We start from the raw sequence: 15,631 nt of genomic DNA on the forward strand, positions 1-15,631 counted from the left end.
GACGCCAGCGGGGCAGGCGTCGGTGATCACCCAGACACGGTACTTGTCTTGGTCTTCTGAATCCGGTATTTCCCAGATTATGGGCTTTAGAATCGGCGTCTTGCACGCGATTACTTTGATCTGCACGAAGCATTTTTCGTGTAGGGCACTCCAGCGGAACGGCATATGGCTGGTGCATATGGATTGCAACGGTCCAGTGTATGCACTGACGTTGGGCAGGAATTTCGCTAGGTACTCAATGAGCCCTAGGAATCGCAGAACCTCGGTGTGGTTCTCTGGCGTTCGCCAGTTCCTTATTTTGTCTAGTTTGTCGGAATCTGCGTGGATTCCGTTTGAGTCCACTTTACACCCCAGTATGTCGAGTACAGGGGCGAATGGCTCAAATTTTCTTGGGCTCACATAGAGCTTCTCGTCCCTTAGACGAGTATATATCCACAAGAATTTCTCGTTGTGTTGTTTCACTGACGTAGTTCCAGTGAAGATGTCGTCGAACCATATGTGGACGGCTTGACCGATTTGGTCCCTTAGGATCCAAGTCAAAACACGCTGGAACGTGGAAGGGCCGTTACAGTCCCCTTGTTGCAGCACGTTCGATATGAAAGTACTGTATGGGGTACTCATCCCCGTGTATTGTACGCAGTCCAGTTCGATATGAATCTGTTCGTACGCGTCCATCATATCGATCTTTGATCGATAAGTTACCCGAGCCATACTATCCATGATGAAACGCATGTCAGGCATGGGCGTGACATCGAGAATGGAGTTCGCGTTGCGATTTCTCGCATCGATTACAGTCCGTAAAGAACCGTCCTTCTTTGCAAGACAAAGAAGTGGAGCCACTGTCGCGACTGCCTTGCGTTCCCACCACTGGGCTCGCTCATAACGAGTGATCTTTTCTCGAAGCTGCGGTTCGAGGGCCTGAGGGCACGTAGCCCTTCTTTCTATATATTTTTTATTTGGATCAATCAAGTTGATCCGGTGGTTGACCTCCCTGAACGGAGGTAGGACTTCAGGGGCTGGCGCCATGATGTCTTTGAAACGTTCACGCCACCAATTCCTGAGTGGCACGAGTTCAGGGTCTGTCATTGGCAGACCTTCTAAATGGGAACAGTCGGGAAGCCTGAGATCTTTTGACCTCGGGCTTGGCCAGTGATTGGGCCACTGGGAGGTATCCATGTCTTTTTGAGCGGAGATGGCAAGGACGCGTGGCGAAGGGTTTCCGGCCTTCGCCGTATTGCGTCATGCCGTCTGTTTAGATGACAGTTCGGATCTCGGTGCACGGTGTAGGAGAGAACGAAGGAAGGTCAGTTGGGAGGTTCAAACGAGACCACCACCAAGCTGTTCCCTGGTTCTTTAGTTAGGATGGGGAAGTGTACTAGTGTTGTTTATTGTAAATATAGTACCAATCCGAGTGTTTTGGCTAATTCTATTTTTATGGGTTAGTTTTAAAGTTCCTGGGAATTGACTTACAGATAAACCGAGCCCTGCGGAGCTGTTTCTTTATTGAAATTTATTAATTTGTCTAGGTGTAATTCTGTGTAGCGTTGTTTAATTTGGATTTAAACTTGAATTTAATCTTCTACTTGGTGAAGTTTCAAAGGTTCTATTCAGTTAATGAATTTGGATGGTGTCTGGAGTGTCCCTTGAGTTCGTTTTATTTTTTGTCTTTATTTTATTGCTTGTTTTAACAGTAGCAAAATAACTGTTTTGTGTTTACACTTTGAAATCTGGAGTGTTAACCAGCTCTCCTGTTGAAATATCTACTTAATATTTCTCTCCTTAATTGCTGCCTTTTACTACAGTGGCAATCTTAACTGTATATCACTTTTTCGCACTGGAGTGACAACCAGAAATGCTTGAGAAAAATAATACTCTATTTTCTTACTTCTCTGAGGGGGGCGAAAGGTCGCAGAAAGGGTCTCCCTTTTATACTCCTTGGGTCGCCTTCCTTTTTCACGCTCTACCTTCTATTTACAGGATTTATTTACAGTGTATTTTTCTCAAACTGAATAAAAAGTGAAATTTTCACGCTATAGTTCCGCTGCGCTTTGCTGCGCTGAACTGCGGTCTACTGCGGTCAGACTGCGCCTGGAATCCTTATTGTCCTTCCTCGCCTAAGCTATTTTAATGGTTAATTAGAATTTGTCTGCACCGCATTTGCCGCAGTTCCCTATTTCAAATTCCCCATATTTCCCATTAAGTTCGCTATGACTCGGTCATACTGAATTCAAACCTCGCATTACTATGCGTGCGACTGTGCTGAGACCTTCAGCTGATTTATTCCAATTTTATTTAGTGACATTTTAGTTAAAATGAGACTGAAATGATAAATGAGTGAATTATTCAGGTTTAAAACTGAAAGAAAAAGTTGCTAGTAATCAAGAATTACTCAAACGAATGTGTTATAGCTCTCTACTTCATTAGAACATCGTTCCCTAAAATTCCCGCCATGGTCCGTCGTAGTTTAGTAGTTTTCGTGAATTTCGTTCATATTCCCTGATTCCCCTTTGTATTATCACATCCTAATCCTCCATATGTATTGTTCGTTGTTTATAGTAGGTCGTCCTCGAAGATATCATATTTTTATGTATTTTATTTAGGGCTCTAGACCTCTTGAAGCTGTCTTCCCGCGTGTTTTCAGGTTTCTAACTTCATGTCCTTGTATCTCATTCATTTCTGGATGTTTTCTCACGTTCTTGGTATCATAAATTTCCATTTATTCCCACCTTTCCAATGGTACTAAGGTTGTGTCCTATTTCCCTGTATTCGTTGAGTTAGCAAAGTTTCGCGCGCACATTCGGTAATCACGTGCGTCGTTCCCATAGTTGTTCGTATGCGGGAGCCGTTTTCGTTTAGTTGTTCGGGATTTATGATATGCGCGGGTGTTTATTTCTTTCATATGGGCTTCTGTGATTTATTTCAGATTTTTCCCTCATGATCTAAGGTTGTTTTGCACTTTTCGTGCTTTGTTTTGACCGGGCTCTTCCTTATTTGGACGGAAATTGGTCTTCGCGATCTGCCGAAGTGCGGATCTCGGTTCTGACGGCCGGTTCCCTGCGCATCGCCACCCTCACGTGTCATTACACATGATGCGGATTCCTATATTCCCGTCATGGGTATAACTTCACAACGGCTGGACCGTTTGGGCTGAGAATTTGCATAACTATAGTTTCCTATTTTTCATAATTTCCGTGTAAATTTCGTTGTATGTTTTAATTATGGATCCTACGCAATCATCGTCTTGTCCCTGAGCTCGGACTTTTGATGTCGCTATTCCCGTTATTGGATTTCTCATTAACGCATGATCCTTTTATTATGGAAATTTGGGAGGATTAAGAGTAGATCCTTTCCTTTCTAATGGGCTATCAAGCTTGTCTCGGTCGTTACTAGTTAATCTTCGCGCTTGCTTTTTAGACATTGTCCTCGTTTTGCAGGAGTTTTAGTCATATCTCCGTCGTTTATGGGTAGTTTCCCCTATAATTACTCTCATTGGTTCCGTTTGGGTGACATCTACATTTCCTATTATAAACACGACTTTGACTTTTGCATTAGTTCCTGAGGAATCTTTGTTCCGTGGTACTTCCATCCTTGCTATGTGTGCGGACGTGGGAAAGTAGTTTCCGTGGAGGTTCTCTGATTATTTTTATAGTCAAATCTTGGTCGATTGTCCTAATTCTTGGTTTAATATTTGCTATAAATTCCCCCGAGAATTCCGTCTCGTTGATGGTAAGCTTGAAGTATTTTTGTTATTTTTCTTTCTTTCGATTTATCGTGTATAGTCGTAATAATTCGTAAAAATTCATAAAATTCGTTAAAATTCAGGTCCTTCTATGTTCTCATATCTACTTGTCGTATGAGGTTTTGTGATTTATCTGGCATATTTTCATAATGGGTTTCCATAGTGTGGCCGTTATTTCTCCTACAACGGGGAAGTTTGGGGCGACCGCGTGCAGCAGCCCCCACTGAGGTTTTACCCCGTTCCGTCAGGACATCAAACGTTTTGATGTCGCCCGTCTTTATGTGGACGGTGTGAGTTTCGAAATTGAGGGACGCTCTGTTGGCATTCAGCCAAGGAGCTCCGAGAATGGCGTCGTAGCGGTCAATGTTGACGACGTCAAAATAGTGAGTAGACGTAACCCCGTGAATGGTTACGGGAGTATTCGTGCCGTACATTATGCACGAACGACTGTTTTTGGTCCCCATCTGGAGAACCAAGGGGTTTGGCAACTCGAGCAGTGGAATGTGAACTGCTTGGACAAAATCTGGAGATAGGGCATCTGTTTCAGCGCCACTATCAAATAGGACAAAAGTGTTTACCCCGGCGATGTTAACCTCACCGGTGAGCGTCCGCCGTAAGTCGGCGCTGCGGTTTTCAGGGTATTTACCCGCCTCTCGCGAGATTCTAAACTTCGCGTCGAATATTGGCGGGATTTTCTTCAGAAGCTTGTTAGGCACTGAAGAACTCGTCACACTTTGCGTTGACGGTTTCCCCGATGAAGATTTTGGGACCGGTATAACACCGTCCCTCTTGTAGGTCTTTACTGCGTCGTCGACAAGCTCAGCTACTATCTGCTCATCAGATGGCAGTTTGTCTGCTTGCCAAGCAGACGCTAATTTAATGGAGAAGTTTTTGTCCGTGGGATCCACGAATGTCATAGCACCGACGAACATGTCGGCGTCCACTTCTACGTACTCCTCCTCCGCCTCAGCGAGGAGGTTGGGATCGTATGGGTCGTCCACGAGTTTATCGTCAAATGCCTCATCGTCGGCCATATAGTCCTGCACCTCTGCAGGATCTTCAACACCTTCCGGTTCTTCTACAGGCTCCGAGTCCTGTAGGTCTTGTTCGTCAGACTCGACCGCTATGTTGTACATGCGTGGTTTGGGCTTGTCGTGATTTGGGCAATCACGTTGATAGCCTATTTTCCCGCATTTAAAACAACACGGTTTCCCATCCTTATCCAAGGATGGCGTCGATTTCGTCGCTGTAGACGATGTCGACTTCTCTGTTTTTGGAGCCGGCGAATAGCTTGCACGGAAGGTCGAGCGTTGTCCATTCTTCAGAGATGACGTGTTTCCCCCGAATGTGTTTTTGTACACTTTCTTGGCGGACGAAGAATCAGCAGCTTTTTTGGGTGCTGCTGCGGTGTTGGCTTGTTTTTGCGTCGTTTTTGACATGGCTGGCACTTGCGAGTCGTTACGATATGCAGAGATCGCCTTAATTGAATCGTATGCGTGGTCCAGGCGGAGCACGGCGGTCCACAACTCGTCTTTCGTTGTGTAGTCCATGGAAATGTCATGGCGCATAACCATCTCCTGACGCATTTCGCCAGGGATGGCGTTCAGGAAACGTTCATTGAACGTTGCCTGGTCAGGAGGTGTTATCATCTCCTCAGCTGCACAATACAGCTGGTTATAGAAGTGTTTGATTCCCTTCGCGGAATCGTATGAAAGCGTTTTGAATGCTTTCATGGATGCTACTGCTGCAGACTTCTTGATGAAGGTGCAGATAAGGATCTCTAGTAGATCCCAGAATGGGGGGGTTACCCCGTTCTGCACTCCAATGCGTATATAGTGCATCAGGAGGTCTTGCGCCTCGCCTTCAACGGCGGTTGTCAAAGTGTGGACGTGAAACTCGTTGTAAGCCTCACCCTTCCACCCACACGACGACATATAGGCTAGCCAGGAGTGCAGCCAGTTGTGCAATATCTTCGAGTTATTCTCTCCAGACCATTTGATGGTCGGAGTCAGTCCCTGCATCTTTTTGAGCAGTTCTGGGCGTACATCTGCAGGCAGTGGCTGCAGGATTCGGACCTCCACACTTCAGCGTGCAGATTCAAGAAGCTGAGTCATGAACTCAGATGGATCAGGCACTACTCGTGCCGCAGGTGCTGCATATGAACGCATGGTTGAGTCAAACAAACCGGGTCGTACAGACGAGCGGTTTGGAAAATTGGATGAAGGCTCCCATTTTGCTTCGGTGCCAAATGGGTCAAGAAATGGTGGGTTGGGCCAGGACGAGCCACCCTCGCCACCATCCTCGTCATCACCATCGCCACTCAGACGGCGGGGCCTTCTTCCCGAGTTAGACCTAACTTGGTCTACACGCCTCTTGCCCCCTTCTGGAGCCGCAGGTGGTTGTGAGAATCGGTGGTAGTTATCCAGCACTCGTCTGAGTGCTGTGCCGTGGGACAGTCTTTCGGGGTCTTCACTGTTTGCCCCACGACCCACATTGTATACGAATGCTGTGTCTGCATCCAGACGGGCGTTAAAGTCGAAAGTAGATTCGCTGAGACTACGCTTAGCGAAGATAGGTCTGACCTTGGTGGGCTGTCCGCCAATGTCATCTACACGATCCTGGACGTAGATCGGGCGTTTTTTTCGTGCGTAATAATCGTATGGAACACTGGTGGCTTCCGCGTCACCATCTTCCTCTTGTATTGTCTCCACAGTGGCCTTCATCGGCACTGCTTTCTTTCTCCCGTGGTCGGGAGGGAAATTACGCGTTTGAGTGGCGTCAACGCGTGGTATTTTCACCCCACCGTTCGTGGGTTGGGATGACAGAATGAACGGCGCAGGCATGAAGCCTGGTCTGAAATGGAATGGAGAAGTTCCACTCTCCCCCGTAGTCGATGATCCAGCCAGTTGTCCTGGGTCGATCTCCCTACCTTTTCCCTTGGCGTCAGTGGTTACTGGCGCCATCGACGGGGTAGGTGGCTTAGTTCCACTAAAGATGGGAACAAAACGTCCGTCAGATTCTTGCACCTCAACGGACGGGCGTGAACTTGTCGCCTCTGGCGCATCTGTGACGATGGCAGAGACAGTGGGGATCCCTCCAGGTATGGGGACCCCACTGATTGGTTGACCCGTTGGGTTAACGGGGACTACAGGGACCTCCTGGGGCGCTTGCGCCTCCACAGCGGGTTTAGTGATTGGTTGACCCGTTTGATTAACGGGGACTACAGGGACCTCTTGGGGTGCCTGCGCCTCAACAGCGGTTTTTTTCGTCTGGTCAGAGACGACGATAGGGTCCCCACCCGTTGTTGGGTTCACTGCAGGGTTTGCAGATGGGTTATCCACCGTTGCTGTGGGTGACTTTGGCTCGTCGCGTCGAGAGAGCGCGAGGAGGATTTCGTTTAGTTTCTCATTAAGTCTTTCCTCCACCTTAATGATGTTACGATCTAGATGAGCGATGTTATCGCTATTCCCAGAGATTTGGGTATTCATGTTACGGACATTGCCTCTCAAGTCGGCGATGTCGTCGTCGACTTGGTCGACGCGATTTCTTAGTACTCGCACCGTTTCAGACGCGAGGGAGTGGGTTGGGGATGGAGGACACGACACGTGCATTGGGACAAATGCCACGAGAGTCTCCGCTGCAAGGGCTTCAGACGTTGTGACTTCGTCAACGTCTCTCATATAGGTGGGACGCATCTGAGACGCGTCCCTGGGCCCTTGCAGGCCCAGATCACCACCATCACTTGAGGTGGTGTCGTCTTCCGCCCTATGGCCAGTGGAGGGGCCGGCCGTGTTGGCGGGAGCGTTGGACATGCTCCTGGTGTTGTATCTCCACGACATCCAGAAGAGGTGTCGAGTCGTTCAACAAGTTCGCATGAGAACTTGATCGAAGTCGCGCGTTGTCAGGGGCTGACGACGCGTGCGTTGCCAAATGGGGTTTCGGCGCCGGTAATGCGGTGCCGAGAATGGAAAGAGAATAAGAGCGTAAAAAAGTGAAAGGTTATCTTACTAGTTTGGGGACGGTAACATTCCGTTCCCCCGTTCGCCTCAGGCCTCAGTAGTCCGTCTAAGTATACGCTTGATTTGGCTGTATATTGACGGGGTAGAAGTAAAGGCTAATCCGCCTTTTACAGCTACCCCGAGGGTTTATACACAATCTTATACATTCTCGGCACAAATAAATAGAGAAGCTTCCGCGACGCTAAATTAGCGTCGCGACATAATTATTACACAACACAACATCAACTGATGTTGTGGGTGGAATATAGACATGGGCCGGGGCCTCACACTCTACCAAAGGCAGTTTCAAAACATAAAAGAGACAAGGCAAGAAATGAAAGGATGGTTTACTTTCAGAATGGTTAAGAATCGCAGCCTTAGTGTTTGCCCAACAGTGACGAGTGAAGGGAATGGTCCCCATGGACAGATTGGACTTCCATTGGCAAGCTTGTTTAATGGACCCAATAATCCAGATTCGAACATGGTTATTCGCCTTGACCTTGCCAACAGCACACTTGTAAGCAAGAACGTTATCAGAATTGAAAGAGAATCTTGTGTTGTTCCATGTGAATTTCCCAACCGAGATGAAACCTTCATCCTCTGAGTCATCAATCACTGACATCCTGTATAGTCGCCTGAAAGAAACCAACACACAATGAGGGAGAGGACAGGCAAGAACAGGAAAAACTTACTCCCATAATTTCGCACTGTAGGTATTGCAGTCAAGAAACAGCTCATCATCACTGTCCACAATGTCCTCCTCATCCGAGATACCATCCCAAGGGGTGAAGGTAAGCCAAGTTTTGATGGATTGTGAAGCCTTCAACCATTCAGGAATATACACTTCACCACGCTGGAGGACATCCTCCCTCATTTCCTCTGACACTTCGATGAAACAATCTATGCAAACCAGGCATGAGATGAGAAAAGCATACCAACAACAACATAATTACCTACCTTCTGCTGAGGCGTTGTCAGTCATTCCAGCATTATTTCCAAGCATGTTAACAACCAACTGGACGAAAACATCCTCTTAAGGGAGGGAGGAGGCATTAGTATGACAGTACAAAGGGGGGAGGGATTGATGAAAGCACCTTGTCAGAGTCGGAAGTACTGTCAGAAGACGGACTGAAGATGGATGGATTTCTGTCTGAGTTGAGGTCAGAGGTTGTGGCAGAGGTCTGTTGGAGCACACACGTGTGGATGTGCAGGTGGAAATATGCGGCGTGTCCGGAAGTGCTGTTCAAGGTTAGCAGAGTGGGATTGCAGCCTCAGCAACTCAAGTGGAGCGCTGTGCCCTGAGCTTGATGTCTGGGGGAGATCCCTTATTTATGGACTGACACTTACAGCAAACTTCAAACAAGACTTGTGGGTGGAGTGGGCCTGTAGGAGGAGCGTGGACTCTGCGAGCATGGACTCAGAAGGGGGGAAGCCCCTTTGCAGAAGGAGGGACTCAGACCAGACAGGGGGGGTACTCTAGTTGATTTCAGACTGAGGTCCCCGAAAGTATTTACAAGATATAAATAGGAAAGAGGAAATATAGAAGGGCTGGTTGGTCCGGCGCGGTCCAGCATGAAAATGAGTGGGGATTGTTAAACTAAATAATGGACAAGAGCCTGGGAACTGGAAGTGAGGAATGAACAAACAAACAATGAGTGGTGAGGGTTATTGATGGGAAGAACAATAAGACCAATAACTGTCAGGGACAGCTCCAAAAGTGGCAAGGTCCCGGTGTGTGGGACTCGATTGTCAGGGATGCGTCCAGGGTCAAGGGGGCCCAGGTGTAATGCCTGGCACTGAGGCTGTCGCAGGGTGTGGAGCGGGTGTGCGTACTGACAGGCCTGGTCTGGGATGATGGTCCCTGGCCACTCAGACTGAAGTGGGAACTGTGAGTTGTTATTAAAAGGGAAGCTATGCTACTTACCTGAAGTGGGAACTGTGAGAAGAAGGTTACTTCTTCGGTTCCCACCTCAGGTGCCTTTATGTACATGCGGCTTGGGTCACATGAGGTTTGCCATGTCACCCCGCATACAGCTGCAGTCATCTGGGTGTCCCCGTGGGGGATCCCGAGGGCATGTGCTGCACGCGCGTGCACTGGGTTGCACCACGAGGCCATCTGGGTCATCCAGGGCTGGGTGTGTCGTGCGTGCGTCACGGGTGGGTCAATAATACATAGATATGGGGAAAGGTTGTCCATGTGGATAAAGGTAGAAGAAAGAACAAAGGAACAAAAGAACAAAGGGGCAGAAAGGAGAACAAGAGATGAGGAACCGTGGTGCAGGGTGGAGAGTAGAGGTGAGCGGGATACCGGGTGGAGCTGGGTCGGGCAGGTGTGCCCTGACATCACCCCCTCCTTAAGCTGCTTCGCCTCGAAGCGGCCAGGGGGTTTGTTCTCTCCCTTCCTGGGGCATAGGGGTGTGCTTGGTGGAACTCCTTGATCCGGTCAGGGGCATGGGTTAGTTGGTCTCGGGGGAGCCATTCATTCTCTGAGTTTGGCCAACCTGCGAACTTTACTAAATACCAGAGCTTCCGGCGTAACCACTTAGAGTCCAGTATTTTCTCTACTTCATATTCCTCCTCTCCATCTATGAGTTCTGGGCCTGGGCAGGGGTCGGGGGGTCGCTCTGCAATCTCGTCCGGGTGGTAGGGTCTTACGTTCATCACAGATACGACTGGGTGTATTCCCTTTTGCCGTGTGGTGAGCTGGAGCTTGACAGCAGCCGGGGAGATGACTTTGACGACCTTGAAGGGGCCTAGCCACTTATGATCTAGCTTCTTGGTCGGGCAGTCAGTCGTATAGTTTTGGGTGCTGAGCCAGACTCGGTCGCCCTCCTGGTACTTGGGGGCTGTCTCTCGACCCCGGTTGTAGTAGTGGGCCATCTTGTCCGCTGCATGCTCCAGAGCTGCCTTTGCCTCTTCCTGCATCTTCATCATCCTGGATGAGAAGGCGTCGGCAGCTTCTACCTCGGATGTACATGTGGGCTCCGTCCCCATCCTGGGATGCTGCCCGGTGTCAAGCTCGAAGGGGGTTCGACAGGTGGATGCATGGATGCGGTTGTTGTAGGTGAATTCTGCCAGTGGGAGCCAGTCCACCCAGTCGTCCTGGTGGTGGTTGATGAACACCTGGAGATAGGCTTCGATTTCCTGGTTGACCCGCTCTGTCTGTCCATCAGTCTGGGGGTGGTAGGGCATTGAGGGGGTTAGCTTGACTCCCAGGAGATCTGCGAGTTCTTTTGAGAAGCGTGAGATGAAGGCACTCCCTCTGTCGCTGAGGATCTCTTCCGGGAGCCCGTGGTGCTTCCAGACATGCTCCAGGAAGAGCCGGGCGATACCAGCCGAGTCCACGGATGTCACAGTGGGGATTGCGTGGATACGTTTGGACAGATGGTCCACTACAACTAGGATGGCATTATAACCTTTCGACTCTGGGAGCTCTCCCACCATGTCTACTGAGATCACCTGCCAGCGGTGGGTAGGGATTTTATTTGGGGTGAGCTTCCCAACCTTCCGTGTGGGGAAGGATTTGACATGGTTACAGGTGTCGCATCCATGTACATATCGCCCAACATATTCTGCCATCCGAGGCCACCAGTAGTTGTGGGAGATGAGCTCCAGGGTTTTCCATCGCCCTGGGTGTCCCGTCGCCCACACGTCGTGGTGTAGCTGTACCAGATCGTGGCGGAGTTGTGGGTCCTTTGGAACGTACATCCTGCCTTGGTAGAGGACCAACTCTCCCTGTCTCTCCCACTCGTCTGACCTTAACGTCCCTTCTCCTAGTTCCCTCATGGCCTTCACCACCCACTCATCATGATCCTTCGCTCCTTGTATCCTCTCTAGAATATCTGCCTCCTCACCTTCCACTGAGACTGCTTCTGTCGCATGGGCCTTGAACCAGGCTGGTTGGAGGAGCGTCAGCCCCTCGTTGTCGTCCCTTCCCTTTGGGTGGTCAGCGTGGTGGGAGAGTGCATCCGGTTTCCCCATGAGCTTCCCTGGGTGGTGGACAAGGGTGAAGTGGAAGCAGGAGAGGAAAAGGGACCATCGGGCCTGACATCGATTCAGCCTCTGGGCTGTCCGGAAGTAGCCCAGGTTATGGTGGTCGGTGTAGATCTCGACTTTCTCCTCAGCACCTTCCATGAAGTGTCGCCATTCCTCGAGGGCTCGGACAATTGCAAGCATCTCCTTATTGTACACTTCGTAGTTGTGCTCTACGTCCGTGAAACTCTTGGACATGAATGCTACTGGGTGGAATTCTCCATCCGGTTGGAGTTGGGATAGGACCATGCCAGTTGCAAAGTTGGATGCATCGCACTTGAGCCTGAAGCGGCCGTGGTCAGTGGGGAAAGAGAGGACAGGGGCTGTGGTGACAGCTTCCTTGAGGGCGCGGAAGGCATCGTCTTCATCTGGGCCCCAGTTCCAGGTTTGGGTCTTCCGGGTCAGCCTGTGAAGGGGGCGTGCCTTCTCAGAGAAGTCCCTGATGAACTGGCAATAGAAGTTTACGAATCCTAGGAAGGATTGTACCTCTTTCACCTTGGTTGGGGGCGGCCAGTCAAGGACTCCCTGGATCTTCACCGGGTCCATCGTGACGTTACCCTCTGAGATAACGAGACCGAGGTACTCGATCTGGGTTCGCTCAAACTTGCACTTCTCTGGCTTAAGGAAGAGCCCCCTTCTCCTCAGTGTCTCTAGGACTTCTTGGACGACCCTTCGATGTTCCTCCAGGGTGGCCGTGAAGATCAGGATGTCGTCCATGTAACAGATGACAACCTCCCGGTCAATGAAATCCCTCAGGATGTCGTTCATCATGGTCTGGAAGGTTGGTGGGGAGTTACACAGGCCGAAGAACATCACCATGGGCTCGAACAGCCCCCGGTTGGTCACGAACGCCGCCTTCCACTCGTCTCCATCCTTGATTCGGACATTGTTGAACCCCCAGCGTAGGTCTAAGGCTGAGAAGTACTTGGCATTGCGGAGGCGGGCAAGGACGTCTGAGATGAGGGGGAGTGGGTACGAGTTCTTCACCGTGATCTCGTTCAGCTTCCTGTAGTCCTGGTGTAGTGACCCGTCCTTCTTCTTGACGAAGAAGACTGGCGCTCCCATAGGGGATTTGGACAGCCATATGCGCCTGTTCTGTAGGTTCTCGCATAGGAACTCGTCCAGTTCCTTCTGCTCTGGGTGCGAGAGTGGGAAGGTCTTCCCCCTGGGCAGTTTGGCATCTGGTACCAGGTCTATAGCATGGTCCCAGGGCTTCTGGGGGGGGGGGGCAATTGGTCAAAGGCTTCTTTGGAGAACACGTCCCGGAAGTCCTGGTAGTGCTCTGGTACTAGTGTCTCGAATGACACGGGCTCAGCCTCCGGGTCGCGGGCCTCCTGGGCCATCCGCTGCAAGGGGGTCGTGGTGGCTCTCAGGTCATGGCCCCAGCTTGGGGGAATGATCGCAGCATAGATCCCATCCCCAGGCTCCAGTACAGGGTCCTGGTCATCTCGTACTCGCGGCTGTCTGCAGGAGGATGGGCAGCAGGACATGACGACCTTCTGTCGTGCCCAGTCCACCTCTGGGTTGTGGTGCAGTAGCCACGAGTGTCCTATGATGAGGGATTGTCGCCCGAGATTTGCAACTGCGAAGCGTGCCCGCTCTGTGTGTTGCCTGAAGGTTAAGAGGGCTTCTAGCTCCTCAGTTATATGTTAGAACGTGCGGATTCGGACGACTCCGGAATGGAATCGGAGACTTATCATGGAAGGACCTCGGCCTCAGTGACTCAGGCGGAGCGCTGTGCCATTGCTGGTTGTCCTGGGGGTCCCTAATTTCGGATCTAGCAGAGGGAAAGTCTCTTGGGGGGGAATTCCAGTCGATTTCGGACTGAGGTTACAAGTTACTAGGTACATTGTATATAAGGAGGGGTCCGGAATCAAAAGGAACAAGGGTAGGACAAAAGGAGACAAAGGGAGATGGAAAGAGGAACAACACCGAGGGTCAAGAGTTTGACTCAATGGTGTTTCCCAAAGGAGGAATGAAGGGCCAAGGCCCAAGAAGGAAGGAAGGAGGATGGGAGTCGGGAATGGCTAGCTGACTGAATGGAAAGGAAGCAGCAGCCCAAATAGGAATGAGGGAGAATAGCGGAATTGAAATGGACAATGCAATAGTTGCAAGGTCCGGAGTAAGTCCGGAAAGTCCGAACTCGGAGGTTAAACTCCGGAATATTGGCAAAGGTAATTAAATGGAATGAGCTAACCAATACAATGGGTATAAGCGGAGGTGGGGTCAAAGTCCGAGGTCGGAGCTAAGACCGGAGGTTCCGGAGACAGAGACGCCAACGGGATTCCGGAGCGGAGGTCCGGAGTCGGGGACATAGGTGTTGCGTACTCGTCTGGAAGGTGTCGAGGTTGGGGTCGGACCCGGAATGTTCCGGAGTCGGACCGAAGGTGGTGTCCGAGCCGGAGGTGGGATAACCTCTTGGGAGTCGGCAAGGAGAAGGTGACGGAAGGGAAGTAGGACTCCGGAAGTCGGAGTTCGGAGTTCCAGGAGCCCGGAGCGGAGGTCGGGATTGTATGGATATGACATTATAGCTCCATTCTTGTTCAGGGTTCCATCGACATTACGGACAGGAATGGGCTGGGGGAGGGGGGTTGTCTCTAGGTTGTGCTTCCGGATGAACTCGGGGCTTACAAAGTTCCCGGTGGCCCCTGAGTCCAGGAGGGCTGATACAGATACTGATGCGAGGGAGGTCAGGGCAGTCAGTTTCACCATGAGGTTGAGGGATCTAGGGGACTGCTTGGAAAGGACGTAAATGGCTGGGGGGGAGACCGCTACCTCAGGCATTACTGCCCTTGGGGTCTTCTCGTTCTCACGGGTGGAGGATGCGTTTCTCCTCTTTTTCTTCGCGATGACTCGATGAAACTTTGGCATTGGCGTTGGCTTACGCGCGCTGTGGTATTTACATGAGCTATCTTCTATGGGCGGCCGGGACGCATCCCTTACCAGTTGCCTGCCTGAAAATCCCTCTGGGGTTCTGCCTCTGATTCCCCCTCTACCATCTCTGTCCCTTCAGTCAGCTGTCTCTTCAGCCCTTCCATCAGCATTCTTAGGTCTTCTGGGTGGAGACGTCGTACTCGGCTGACCCTGGGGTGTGGGCATTCTCGCGTGAGATGCCCCGGGGTGTTACAGTTGTAGCACTGCCTCTGGTCAGTCCTTGACCTGTCGAGATCCATCGGCTGGGGGCCTGTCCCTGGCATAGGACGGGCTGCTGGAGCGGGGGGTGGAGGTGTGGGAGTGGGTTGTGGGGGGGTCTGTGTGGGTTGCATCTGGGATGGGGTTGTGGTCAGCGGAGGTCAAGCTGGCAGGAACGGGGGTCTGGGTGGGGGTGCACGTGGTTGGGTGGCTTGGAAACGTCGCCACTGGTTGTCCAGGAGCGTGGCTTCGCACTTCCACTCAGCCCAAGTGGTGGGCATGGGGCGGAGGTGGTATATGCTCTCCCTGAGCCGGGAGTTAATCGCTTGCTCAAATCAGTCGACCAGTCCGACATCGCCTAGCCTCGAGGCGGGTCCCAATATCTCGAACTCCTGGATGACCTTATCCACGGAGTCAGTCCCTTGGTGGATGACTGCCAACTTCTGCCGGGCTGTGGCCTCCCGGTTTGGGTCTTGGAACATGGCGTTGAGTTCCGTGTTAAACTCGTCCATGGTAATGGTGGGGGAGCCAGCTGTTAACAGGGTGATTGTCCGTTGTGTCGCCCACACCCCTGCAGGTCCTCCCTTCATGTAGGAGAGGACGAAGAGGATCTGGGATAGCTCGGTAGGGAACTTGGCTGTGCGGATGTGGAAGTAGATCCCGCACTCGGCTTTGAAATGGTCAAGGTCTTCGCTGGCTCCTGAGAAGGGAGTGGGGGGAGCAACCGTTG

The sequence above is a fragment of the Cantharellus anzutake genome, assembly GCF_015039405.1.
Source record: "Cantharellus anzutake strain C23 chromosome Unknown EI90scaffold_459, whole genome shotgun sequence".
In the NCBI taxonomy this organism is placed as follows: domain Eukaryota; kingdom Fungi; phylum Basidiomycota; class Agaricomycetes; order Cantharellales; family Hydnaceae; genus Cantharellus; species Cantharellus anzutake.